At 50.7% G+C, this 13,046-nt stretch overlaps 1 pseudogene; it reads right to left on the bottom strand.

Moving 5' to 3' along the window:
* Window positions 1–11,053: 11,053 nt before the first annotated feature.
* Window positions 11,054–13,046, bottom strand: part of LOC119276863 — a 7,309-nt pseudogene continuing 5,316 nt past the window's right edge.

Genomic DNA, 13,046 nt, shown 5'->3' with positions numbered 1-13,046 from the left:
TTTGCCCGCCGGTCGTTGAGCTTCGCGCGGGACCATGCCTCAACGGCCTCGGGCTGCTTTGTCGGCAGCTCCAGCAGGGGGTCGCGGCGCTTGGCATCCACCATGACCCACTTGCTCCAGAAGCCCTCGGCCCTCTTCCCGGCCTTCGAGATAGCGTTGGACTTGGAGTACGCGACAAAACTCGCGCACGCCGAGATGTTGCTACCGGAGACCCGGAGGGAGAAGAAGTGGCGCAGCAAGGCCACGGAGGGCGCCACCCCGACGTGCGCCTCACAGTAGTAGGCGAAGATCAACAAGAGGAGGATGGAGTTGGGGTGGATGTGCAGAGCATGCAACTGATACTGGCGAAGGACGGCAAGGAAGAACTCAGAGAATGGAGGAACCAGACCAACGATGACGGCGTTCATGAAGAGGGGATAGAAGGTGCTCCCCTTGTCCTCCGACTAGGCGGAGCCAAGACGGAGCTCGGTCTCCCCCATCTCGTTGATCTGCGACACCGCCATCCGTCGCGTGTGGGCGAGATTCTTCCCCGTCACATTGGGAGAGACCAGGGCCGGCGAGTATCAGGCCGATGCAGCCCCAGCCGGAGTCTTGCGGGGGGGGGCATAGTTCGCCAGAGGAAAAAGAATGCGGCAGATCTGGAGATTTTGGAGGCAGGTAGGCGGAGAGCAAGGAAGGGGATCTGGAGCAAGGAGAACGAAGGTAATGAGGTAAGGCTAACCCAGAGCCAGCCTTTTATCAGTCGAGCAGTTGTTGAGGCAGTGTGGGGAAGCGGAGATGCCCACGTCCAATCAACCGCCACGCGGCGCCCAAGGCCGCAGGCTGATGGGGCCTGTGGCACTCCGCACTTGCCCCTTCGCTTCTCCGCTAAGCCAAGTCCGAGCGCGCCTTAGGCCCAGGGGCTACTGTCGGCGTTCTGGGAACGGGGGTCCCCATACTTGCCTGCCTGCGGCCTGCGGCATGGCTCAAGTGGTGGCCCAGTACGGCCCGTCTTCATCAGTACAAGACTCAAGACCCTCGCGAGGGGCCAAGCCTTGCGGGGCGAACGACGCAAGGCTTCCCCAGGGACGGCCTCACCAGGCATGCTTGCAAGGAGGCGGAGAGATCAAGGCAAGATACCTCGCGAGGTGCTTGTGACGCAAGCCATGACGATCGAGACCGGGCAGGCGCTAGGCGGGCGCCGGCTTGCGTAGTGTCCTTGTTTCCTCTTTGGTGCAAAGGGGGCAAGCACAAATGTGGAGTACCAAGGCATCAGGCAAAGGTTGACATTTCAGTGCAACGAGACCAAGACCAGCGGAGCGGCAGGATAGAGATCACTGTGGAGCCCAAGACGGCGTCATCACCAGTGCTTTTAGCAGCCGAAGACCAATTTTAGTCAGGATAACTTGTACTAGATGTTGCCCTTCAAAATGGTCATTGTTGGCGCCCTTCCCGCTCGATATTTAGGAAGAGGCCCAGGGCCTCTATAAATAGAGATAGCCACCACAGAGTAGGAGGATCCAGATTTTGGGAAGACTAGAGAGAGAGAGGCGATCGAACTCACCCAAGCAGTTCATCGCACCAGCTCAAGAACACCTCTCGCGAGGCCGTTCTTCCCCTGTATTGTTCATCATCAGCCCCTGAGGCAATCCACCAGACCACACACTGGAGTAGGGTATTACACCACAACGGTGGCCCGAACCAGTATAAATCTCGTGTCTCTTGTGTTGTTCATCGTTTTCAGCTTAGATCGCACAAGATGATCGGACGTAGATAGATAGGGGAGAGATCTTCATGCGCACCCCAGAGTTCGAACCTCAAGGGTCTGCCGGAACCCAACATCCGATAGGACTCATGTCTTCGATTGCCTTGACCTTCTCTGGGTTGGCCTCAATCCCTCTATGAGACACGAGGAAGCCCAGAAGCTTGCTGGAAGGAACGCCAAACACGCACTTCTCCGGGTTGAGCCACAAGTCCACCTTGCGGAGGCTCGCGAAGGTCTCCTCCAGATCCGGGATCAAGGTCTTCACCTCCCAAGACTTTACCACAATGTCGTCGACGTAAGCCTTGGTGTTCTTCCCGAGCTGCCGGCCCAAGGTGATGTGCATCAGCCGCTGGAAGGTTGTGCCCACGTTGCGCAACCCGAACGGCATGCAGGTGAAGCAGTACACCCCACATGGGGTCAGTAAGGCTGTCTTCTCCACGTCTTTTACCGCCATCTTGATCTGGTGATAGCCCGAGAATGCATCCAAAAAACACAGCAGGTCGCACTTGGCGGTCGAGTCAACAATTTGGTCGATGTGGGGGAGCAGGAACGATCTTGGGGGCATGCCTTGTTGAGGTTGGTGAAGTCGATGCACATGCGCTCCTTTCCCCCCTTTTTCGGCACCACAACAGGGTTTGCTAGCCATTCGGGGTAGCGAACCTCGCGAATAACACCCGCAGCCTCTAGCTTGCGGGTTTCTTGGATGATGAAGGCCTGCTTCTTGGTGGACCGCCGTCTTGCTTTCTGCTTCACGGGGCGTACATTGGGGCACACATTCAGGTGATGCTCTATCACCTCTCTTGGGACCCCCACTAGCTGCTTGGGTTCCCATGCGAACACATCCTTGTTCGCGCACAAGAACTTCATGGACGCCTCCTCTTGGTTGGGGTCGAGGTTGGCACCTATGGTGAAGGTGGCGCCTGAGGATCCGTCCTCCTCAACTGGCACCTGCTTGGTCTCTGCCTTGTCCTGGGTGAACAATTGCTTCTTCTTGGTTGGTGCAGTCCCCTTGGCCTTGGAGGCGCCCGTGCCAGTAGGCTGTGCTGCCGCGGCTGTCTTGAGGGCGAGCTTGAGAGCCAGCAGAGCATCCTTGGTATCTCCTGCTACTGTAAGGACGCCGCTGCTCCCGGGCATCTTCATGAGGTTGTAGGCTGGATGGGTCACCTCCATGAACCGAGCCAGAGCTGGGTATCCGAGAATGGCATTGTACGGGAGGCTGATGTGGGAAATGTCGAAGTCGATCAGCTCCGTGCGGTAGTTGTCGTGGGTGCCGAAGGTCACAGGAAGGTGGGATCTGCCCCAGGGAGCTCAGGAGAGGATGGCGCCTACGAGCCTGCGAGCCGCCCAGGAAAGCTGCGACAACCGGGGGCGCCGGCCCCGCGTGTTGGGTGAGGAAGAAGTTGCGCAGCTCCTCCCAGGAGGTCATGGAGGATGTTGGCAGGTTGAGCAGCCAAACGCGCGGCACGCCGGTGAGAGCCATGGGAAACCAGTTATCCATGACCTTGTCATCGCCGCCGGCCTTGAGGACGGCCTCCTCGTATGCCAGCAGGAAAACAAGTGGGTCCATCGCGCCGTTATAGTGCGGCGGCATCTCTGGCTTGAACTTGCGCGGCCACTGCACCTGCCGCAAGGCGGGGGCCAAGGCTTAGAGCCCCCTGGCCCTAGCGCTGGCATCGGCCGCCGGAGCTGGAGGTGCGTTATCCGCCATGAGGGTGAAACTCGGTGTTGGTGGAGAGCGAGCCGACAGAAGGGAAAGCTCCGGTGCACCCCTACCTAGCGCGCCAAATGTCGGATATCGAGTTCCGGCAAAACCCTTAAGGTTCGAACTCTGGGGTGCGCACAAAGATCTTCTCCCTACAGATCCATGCCCACAACTTCGCCGCGATTCTAAGCTAGCACGATGAACAACACAAGAGACGCAAGGTTTATACTAGTTCGGGCCACCGTTGTGGTGTAATACCCTACTCTAGTGTGTGGTGGTGGATTGCCTCTTGGGCTGATGATGAACAATACAGAGGAAGAACAGCCTCGCGAGGAGAGGTGTTCTTGTGGCGGTGTGTGGATGAGCTAGGCACGGATCCGCTTGGCTCTAGGCGAGATCAGATCCAGATCCCCCCTTCTACTGTGGTGGCTAGCCCTATTTATAGAGGCCCTGGTCCTCTTCCCAAATATTGAGCGGGAAGGGAGCCAACAACGGCCATTTTGAAAGGGGACAGCTAGTACAAGCTATCCTGACTAAAGGTGGTCTTCGACTGCCAAAGGCACTGGTGATGACGCCGTCTTGGGCTCCACGGTGACCTCCATCCTGCCGCTCTGCTGGTCTTGGTCTCATTGCACTGATATGGAAACCTTTGCCTGCTACCTCATTGCTCCGCACCTGCGCTTGCCCCCTTTGCACCAAAGGGGAAACGAGGACACTGCACAAGCTGCCGCCCGCCTGGTCTCGATCGTCATGACTTGCGTCACGAGCACCTCGTGAGGTACCCCCTTGCCTTGATCTCTCTGCCTCCTCGTGAGCCTGCCTATTGAGGCCACCCCTGAGGAGGCCTTGTGCCGTCCGCCCCGCGAGGCTTGGCCCCTCGCGAGGGTCTCGAGCTTGGGTGAAGACGGGCTGTACTGGGCCACTGGCTGAGCCACGCTGCAGGCCGCGGGCAGGCAAGTCTGGGGACCCTCATTCCCAGAACGCTGACAAAACCAAAAAAACAAAAATATCTTGTTGCAATTTATTTATATTTACTTTAATTTGCTCTTTTATTTATCTTTTATACCTATCTCTATTAGATCTCACTCTTGTTCGTGATCGTGAAGGGATTGACAACCCCTTTTTCGCGTTGTGTGCAGGTGTTTGTTAGTTTGTGCAGGTGCACATATTGGAGACTTGCTTATTCCTCCTACTGGATTGATACATTGGTTCTTAACTGAGGGAAATACTTATCTCTACTTTGTTGCATCACCCTTTTCTCTTCAAGGGAAAAACCAACGCAAGCTCAAGAAGTAGCAATACATCACATCATATTCATCTACTCGTGAAGGCAATGATTGCACTGGCACTCTGACGGCTCTACAGGTGTCTCCTCGGTATCGGACTCTAAGTCAGAACTGATAATGTTAACAGAAACCTCCGGAGCAAAGGAAACATGGGACGCTGACGGGATGGCTCTCCCTCGGGATCAGGTGCTGGATGACTATGCAGCATAGGAGCGGCGGGAGTAGCGAGAAGTAAAGTCCATGAGGCGGGAGACTCATGAGTCGAGGTCTCCAAGTTACTTTGAGGTGTAATTAGAATGGGTGGAGGTATTGTAACTGGGGGAACTAGAGGAACATAAGCAAGTGAAGGTGGAGCAAATGCAGATTGAGTGGAAGCAAGAGCGTCTCGAGTGCGTTTCAGCTCCTGAGTTAAGTTGTGCATCAGAAGATATCCAACCGTTATGTAACTAGAAAGGTGGCTGGCAGAACGGTCACACTCCGGATCAATGATAGGAAAACAGATGCGTCCAATATCAAACATGGATGGGTAGTAATAGAAACCTGGGTGAGTCTGCATACGGATCTCATTATGGCGCAAATCGATGAGAGCCTCGAATGCAGCAAACTGGACCGTCTGGTCTAGTGAAGAAGCCAATCCATCCTTGGTGGAGCGGGTGTAGGTACCCATCAAGGTACTGTTGTGCATGACGACCTCCACGTGGTACTCATATACCGCATCTGCAAGCTGCTCCCGGTACACCGGGTCATCACCATCGGGGTAGAGTCGGCGCCAAACGTTAAGAAGGTGAGGAAAGGTAGAAGGTACTGGATCGGGCTGATATGGATATGGAATGGGAGCCATCTACACTCACAACATTAATCCGTTAGTAATAAAATAAGCTATATGCATGCAATGCAGCAACCAAGTGCAAATGCACACTCAAAGCACCCAAGGAATTCTATCTACTACTTTCTAATGCGTCGGATGTCTAGGGCATCCTACAGTCAATGCAGCTCTGATACCAAGCGTTGTGGCACCCTGGCTCAGAGCAACCGGTTTATCTTGCATTGCCAACCCAAAGATCACGTCTTCTGGCAATACACAACAACTTGGTATCGAAAGCAACCGCTTTATTGATCTCTTGTGGATACAAACGTTTGTGTATTACATAGGAGGCGAGGCCAAGCGGCACGCACGGTGCGGCTGAACTTATGTACATTATTTAGTAGACATCGCAAGGCCTCGGCGAAAGATGGTACTCCTACTCGGCATCAAAACGAAAAGGTAGTGGGACTCCACCCCATAAGGACACTGCTGGGACACGACCTAGATCACGATGAACCGAACAACACGAACTCCTAGTACGGCTTCCCCTGCATCTGGCATGACATGCCAAGTGAGTAATTTGAATGTACTCGCAAGCTCACAGCAAGCAAAGCAAAACATGACAAAACAACAACAACAACAACAACAAGCCATTTAACAAGTTGAATGTATGAATATGATCATGATACTGTATCCATGAAGTGTACGTGTTTCATGATCATGGTCCCTCAGACCAACTTAGCATCTTGGGTTACCTCATAACCACCATCGACAACTTACCATCTTGATCCTCATTGGATCACACCAAAATCAACCATAGTGATCCTCACATGATGACCAACTGCTACATGTGCCATCTCGGTGTTATTAAATGTGCTGGTTATTTATTTTTGTTGACCCACAGTGTGACCTACTACAAACTGTGCACATATCCGAGAATGCGACTATCGATAGATTATACACTCTGCAGAGGTTAGTACACTATACCCACACCATGGAATTCATGGCCTCGTGCTCCCATTTGGGTGGACCAATGACATTCCGACAAAACCAATCTATTGCATGACACTCTCCCGGCCACTCCGACAAACTCCCCTTTGGGCTATGTCCTGGATGGCCCCGATGCCAACTCTTGACATTCGACACTTTCGTGGTCGTCCACCGTCGTGGAAAAACTAAAACAAACGGTCCCAAATAGGGACAATGGTATCATACAACTTCGGGCACACAAGGTTATGGTGCCTACCTGGCCAGGGCAGTGCAAGCGCATAACCTTCCCTTGTTGGAGGCACTGGCGAGAGGCATGATAATAAACCGGATTAGGGCCTCCCCATCCAGGCAAGTGTGGTTGCACTGGTGAGCTTGATTCGGTGGCACCATAACTCGATCAACAGTTTGTTCAAGTTGCATTAATCATCATGTTTAACTTGAAAACAATGATTTGAGCCATAGTATGAAATGAAATGCATGGGTCATGAATATGAATGATGAATGCATCATTTTTAGCATGAGCATATAAAATGACCTCTACTGCACATAATACCAAGATGAAATATATTACGCTTCATAGACATAACAGGGATCAAATAATATGCACAATATTCATGTAGTAATTATTTTAACTAAATGCATAAAATGAATTTAATTCAAATAAAACCATTGCCATTGCAATGCCATCCTTGCAAATGAATGTTGTGGCTTGCCTTAGTTCAGAGGAGTGTCACAATACTCCTGGTCTTCTCCAAGGCAACTAGTTTTTTCTAAAAAAATTAAATGCAAACGAAAATGTCACATAAAGCATTTTATTGCACCAGAAATTATAAACAGCAAGGAAAAATCTCAAACTTTGCAAACAAAAACTTTAACTCAAGACAAAACTAATGCAAAAAGAATCAACTCATTTGGACTTATAGAATAGAATCTAGAGCTGGTCAAAGTTAGGGTCAAAATATGAATTTAAATGGATTTATATGACTTTCAAGAGAAGGCCACGTTGAAGCCATATTTCCATAATACGCTTCCACTCATACCGCTTGGGGCGAGGGACAGAGAGGCTGACAGGTGGGGTCACCCTGTCAGGTTTGAGAGAGAGGGGGAGGGAAACCGGGGAAGCGGCACCGTCGCCGGTGGTTCTCCGGCGAGTAGACCATGGCGGTCATTGAGAAGAGGGGGATAGATCCAGCGCATTGAGACGAGCACGTGTGTACCCGAACTGATGGCGGGGTTGGACGGACGGCGTCGGGGTGTTCTTCTCCAGAGACGGTGCGCAGCGGAGCTCGTCGGAGCTGAGGGTTCTGGCGCTAATCCGACGAACTAGCAGCACCGTCGTGCTCATGAGATCACCACGAGCACGCCTAAGGAGGTGGGCGAAGACAAGGAGCACCAGAGTGAGCAGGCGGCCGAAGGGGATCCGCGGCCAACTCCGGTGAGAATCAGAGGCTGGAGGCCCTCCCAACCTTGCCCCGGGCTGTGGCGAACGATTTGAGGCCAAAAGAGGTGGTGGTGATGGCTAGAAGTGATCGGGTGGGGCTCTATTTATAGATGGCAAGGTGATCGGGCTCGAGCTCCGCCGGAGATGAGCTGCAGAAGAAATGGGAGAGGGAGAAGCTCGGGCGCGACACGGAGACGAAGTAGACGATGCCAAAGAACAGTGCGTGCACACGGCCAAGACTGCAGTGCACTAAGTGGGACAGGGCACGCACGCGAGCGCACTGTTCCGAACGGACACGCCATGTCCGCGTCCGGCGGGTGGCCTGCCGGCGTCGAGAAGGAGAAGAGGGGTACTAGGTGGAGGGAGCTGATCATGTTGAGTGGCACAGGCAAGCTACGGTGGCGCGAGGAGGGCGAACGGGCGGCGGCAGAGGGGTCCCGGCGTCCAGAGCACACCGAATGCATGTCGAACACCTTGCACACGCGCGGTCACCACGTGCACTGGCACACATGGTACTTCTGAAACGTCCAGACCGTGCCTAGGGTGTAGTCCCTTCAACATGGTGCTGCTTTGCGCCCTCAGCTCGACACCTAGCTCAATGGACAAGACATGAGAAGGCAGAAAAGTTTTTGGACAGAAACTTGGGAAGAAAGCTGAGAGAGAATGGCTTGGAGTTGAATGATGAAACTTGGGGGTCAAGAATCTCCTAGGAAGGTAGTTATGTGGTAAAAATTTCAGCTCCATTGGATCAAGGAAAAATACACCTGCTTCGCAAACTGACATTTCTGTCCAGAAGCAAAAATATTTTCCTTAGCTGAGATTCTCCAATGACCAAGGCATATTTTTGCATGGAGAGGTGAGGCCTGATCCAAAGAATATTTGGGAATTTTCATGGGAATTTCAGAGCAAGAAAAGTGAGGGTTGCTTCATAGCCTAGTGGGAAATATTTTGCCATTAAAGAAAATATCCCACGGCACTAAAGTGAGAGGGATGAGATCAAGTGAGGGTTTAGGGATGATAGAACCCACTTGGAAGAAAATCAAAATGATTTTCAAGTGGCAAGTCCAAAAGAATTGACTGAAAAACCCAAATGCAAATTCAAATATTCAATAAATCCAATAAAAATAAAAAGGTCAAAATCTAGGGTGTCAGACTTAAAAACCAAGTCTACCACAAACCTTCTTTTTTAGACAATTATTGTACCATAAACCTTTTTTTAATAAAGCAACAACTTTATTCCCTATTAGAGATAACTAGTACATCGTTTGCAAGGACCGTTACAATTTCATTTAAGGGTTCCTCAAACCAATGAGAAGTAAGAAAATCTAGCTATTCTAATGAGCTTGTGAGTAACTTTATTTGCTTCCCTATTAAAGTGTTCAAAACTAGTAATAATGAAATCATAAGAATAATGAAAATAATCATAGAAAATAGCCGATGCCACACCCACCAACCGTGCTTCATCCTTCATGGTATCAATCACGTCCAATTGTGTAAGTTAATAATAAGATGATTGCATCCCGACCTTTGCGCCAGCGATAGACCGAATTTGAGGGTAAGGTTTCAATCATCAAGACATCTGCGCAGTAGTCTATCTTCCTATTCCCCAGCTATAAATCTGCCTTTGTCATATTTAAGAACGGCCCCCATCGTGCCTCTAAGAAGATCATGGTCAAAAAAAGCATCAACATTAAGTTTCAGAAAGCCCACTCGAGGGAAAGACCCCCCCCCTCCTTTATAGAGGCCTTTGGAGATGAGGCAGTCACAAAGTATGGCGTAAGAGCTAGTATCCCCATAGAGATCTAATAGGCATTCTGAGTTGTCTCTTTATGCGTCATTTTTTGTCTCTCCTACCATAGATACCATGCTGAGATAGCAATCATTTCACACACATTCTGATGACCCATAATCCATAATTCTTGGTCTGATAGAAGAAGTAAATATTCCAATACCACCTCTCCGGCACAATCAACCCCACATACTTTATCAATAATACCATCCATCTCCAACCTTTTTCCAAACCTCTTGTGTTTTATTACAAAGGAATAGCACGTGCTTCGTATCTTCTGGATCAGCAGAGCAAGTAGGACAAGTGGGCGAGATTTTCATTTGTCTGTTTGTGAGCATAACACGACATGGGAATGTGCCATTTAGGGTACGCCAGATAAATATTTTAACATTTGCCTGAAAAGATAATTTTCATACCTTGCTCCAAATAGGGATGACTGTGTTCATCCCATCTCATTGGAACTTCTCAGTTTACTTCCATGCTGATGGTCCCATTCCACAAAATAAGCAGAGTAAACCGAAAACAAACCCCTTTTGTGTAGTTCCAAGCAACAAAATCTGGCATATCATATTATGAGAGTGGGATTGCAAGTGTCCGTTATACATCAATGGGCCACATAGTTTGTCTTGTCAAGTCTTCATCCCAATTATTCGAAACAGGATCAATCAAATCCCTCACTTTACACCCCCTCCCCCCCTCCCAATAACTTTTCTAGTGCCACCATTAAGAATCCAAGCGTCTTCCCAAATACTCCCTCCGTCCCAAAATTCTTGTCTTAGATTAGTTTTGATACACATGTATCTAATACTAAAACTTGACTTGATACATCCGTATTTAGACAAATTTAAGACAAGAATTTTAGGACGGAGGAAGTATGATAGTATTCTGTTCATTCTCCACCAAGTACCATGTTTTAGAGAATTCACGTATGCCATAATACTTAGCTAGGTAAAAGAAGAGCCCTCCTTTAACTTAATAGTCAACAAATTATCATCGGGGTAGTACTTAGCCCTCAGAATAGTAGCACATAAGAAATCAAGATCCCAAGAAGACGCCACGCCTGTTTGGCGAGCATTGCCAAATTTAAACTATGAGTATCACAAAATCCCATCTTTCTTTGTTTCTTAGGGACACACATTTTTCATGAAGCCATCTAATGCATCTTTCTCTTGTTCTCCTCGTCTCCCCACCAGAAATTCGACATCTCGTTAACGATTTTTTTTTAAAAAAAATAGGAATTATACCACATACCCTTATATTTACACATGGGAGGCAAACCAATGAAAACGCACCCAACGGTTCACGCACCGCGACTCTGACTACTCTAACTCGCCGTACGTACAGCACGACGGCAGACAGCACGGCACGTTCACTTCCAAAACCTTTTCCACCTCGCCTGGCCCTTGTCCTTGTCATCCGCACCGGCCTCCTCCCACGCCTTACCGTGCGCCGGCAGGTGTTCGCCCGGCGACGGCGCGCGCGCCGCGTCCCCAGACTTCTTGCCCCGTGCGAACGACCGGAACGCGAGCAGCCTCGACCTGGCGGCGGCCACGCCCGCCCGCTTCCCACTCTTGCTCGCCGCCACGCGGTCGTCACCCGAGCCGTGGGCCGGCAGTGGCGGCGGCGTGGTGCAGCCGTCGTCGGGCTTGAACGCGTCTACGTCCTGCGCCGCCTGTGCTGCCGTCTCGTCCGGACGTGCGTGCAACGCGTTTCCCGGCGGCGGTGCCATACGCTCCGGCGTCTCCGGCTGCATAGGCCTCTCCTCCCGTTTCCGGTCAGCTTCCTCGGCCTCTTGCCGTGCTCCGGTCTCTCGTTCCGGCGTCTCTTCCCGTTCCCGAGGTCCGGTTGCGTCGTCGGGGTCGATCACTGCCACGCTGGCCAGCCGTCGCGGATGACGGCGGTGCAGGAACCGTAATGGCGGCGGCAGGCTGGTGCAGCTGTGACAACGTCAACGTGGGTGCTCCTTGGACATCGCCGGAGGCTTCTTGCATGCAAAACGTAGAAGGTATCAAACAGGAGAAACCATCAAGAAGTGAATCATACAGACCCGCTGACGGGAACGCGTCAGAACCCATTGAAATGTTGACGATCGACGCGAACTCATTGCAAGAACAGGAGAAACCATCGAGAAGTGAATCATACAGACCCGCTGACGGGAACGCGTCAGAACCCATTGAAATGTTGACGATCGACGCGAACTCATTGCAAGAACAAGAAGCAATCCTCCCGTGACATCGCCATCACATGTCAGCGAAAAGTGCGCCGATCGTTTGCTTCTTGGGAACTACTGCTCCATACATGCAAAACTACTGACACGAAGAGCATTTCACCTGCACCATCTCTCAGAACGACCGAAGAATGGGTAGGAACTTGCTTTAAGAAAGAGAAAACTTAGCTAGCTAGGGCAGATTGACGTCCACCACAGGTAACTGGAACCCAGCACATGTTTTGATGAAGAAAATACCATAGTAGCGTGTGTTTATTACTCACTCTACATCAGCAGCATTCATGTCAACACATCGGAACAAAACCGTATGAAACAAGGGTTCAGACCGCAACTACAGTTACTACTGTGCACAACAAGAACCATCGAAAATTTCCCCAAGTTTAAAAAAAACTCGTACCACTATTGTCTATTTCCCACCGTTTGACAGTACCGACGCTGAGTGTTTCTTCGTATGCTCGCTGCTGCCCGCAGGCACAGGTAGCCTATTGGCCAACCTTTCGGCCTCTCGTGCCTCCATGATATCCTCCTTGCTCAGGAAGCTTGGCTGGTTTGTTGATGACAGCAGCCTTGCCCACATCCTGTCCGTGATCTTGACCTTGTTCCGTGTTGATGTCACTCTCTGTTGTCCAAATGAAATTTCAAGTTATTCTAATTGATCAGGTAATATCCAGTATGCATCAGAGGTGAAGAATTGTATTGGTGCCCCTAGTTGGGTCACGCTCGACTGATTTGCCCCTAGTTTTTCAACAATTGCGGCTTTGCCCAGCTCACTTCACTCGCCTTGTGTTTTTGCCCTTCCGGGGCGATTCCGACCAATCACGAATGCAAAAATCCCTATTCTAAGAGGTGTGGGACTCTCCAAACTTCCCGTTCCTTTCGTATCCCACACACTGAGTCCCCGACTATCTTATGGAGGCCAAAGATAAAGAACAATTTCGAGTTGAACTTTAATCCAAGATCTGCCAACTTAATACAGAGTAATGCCACATCTACAAAAGGTTACTTATTTTTTTACAAAGAAGCTGATGTGGGGGATTATGATTGGTAATGGGGGGAAGAGGG

The sequence above is a fragment of the Triticum dicoccoides genome, chromosome 3B, assembly GCF_002162155.2.
Source record: "Triticum dicoccoides isolate Atlit2015 ecotype Zavitan chromosome 3B, WEW_v2.0, whole genome shotgun sequence".
In the NCBI taxonomy this organism is placed as follows: Eukaryota; Viridiplantae; Streptophyta; class Magnoliopsida; order Poales; family Poaceae; genus Triticum; species Triticum dicoccoides.
Note: the sequence above shows the minus strand (reverse complement) of the source record. Positions and strands in the feature narration are given on the sequence as shown.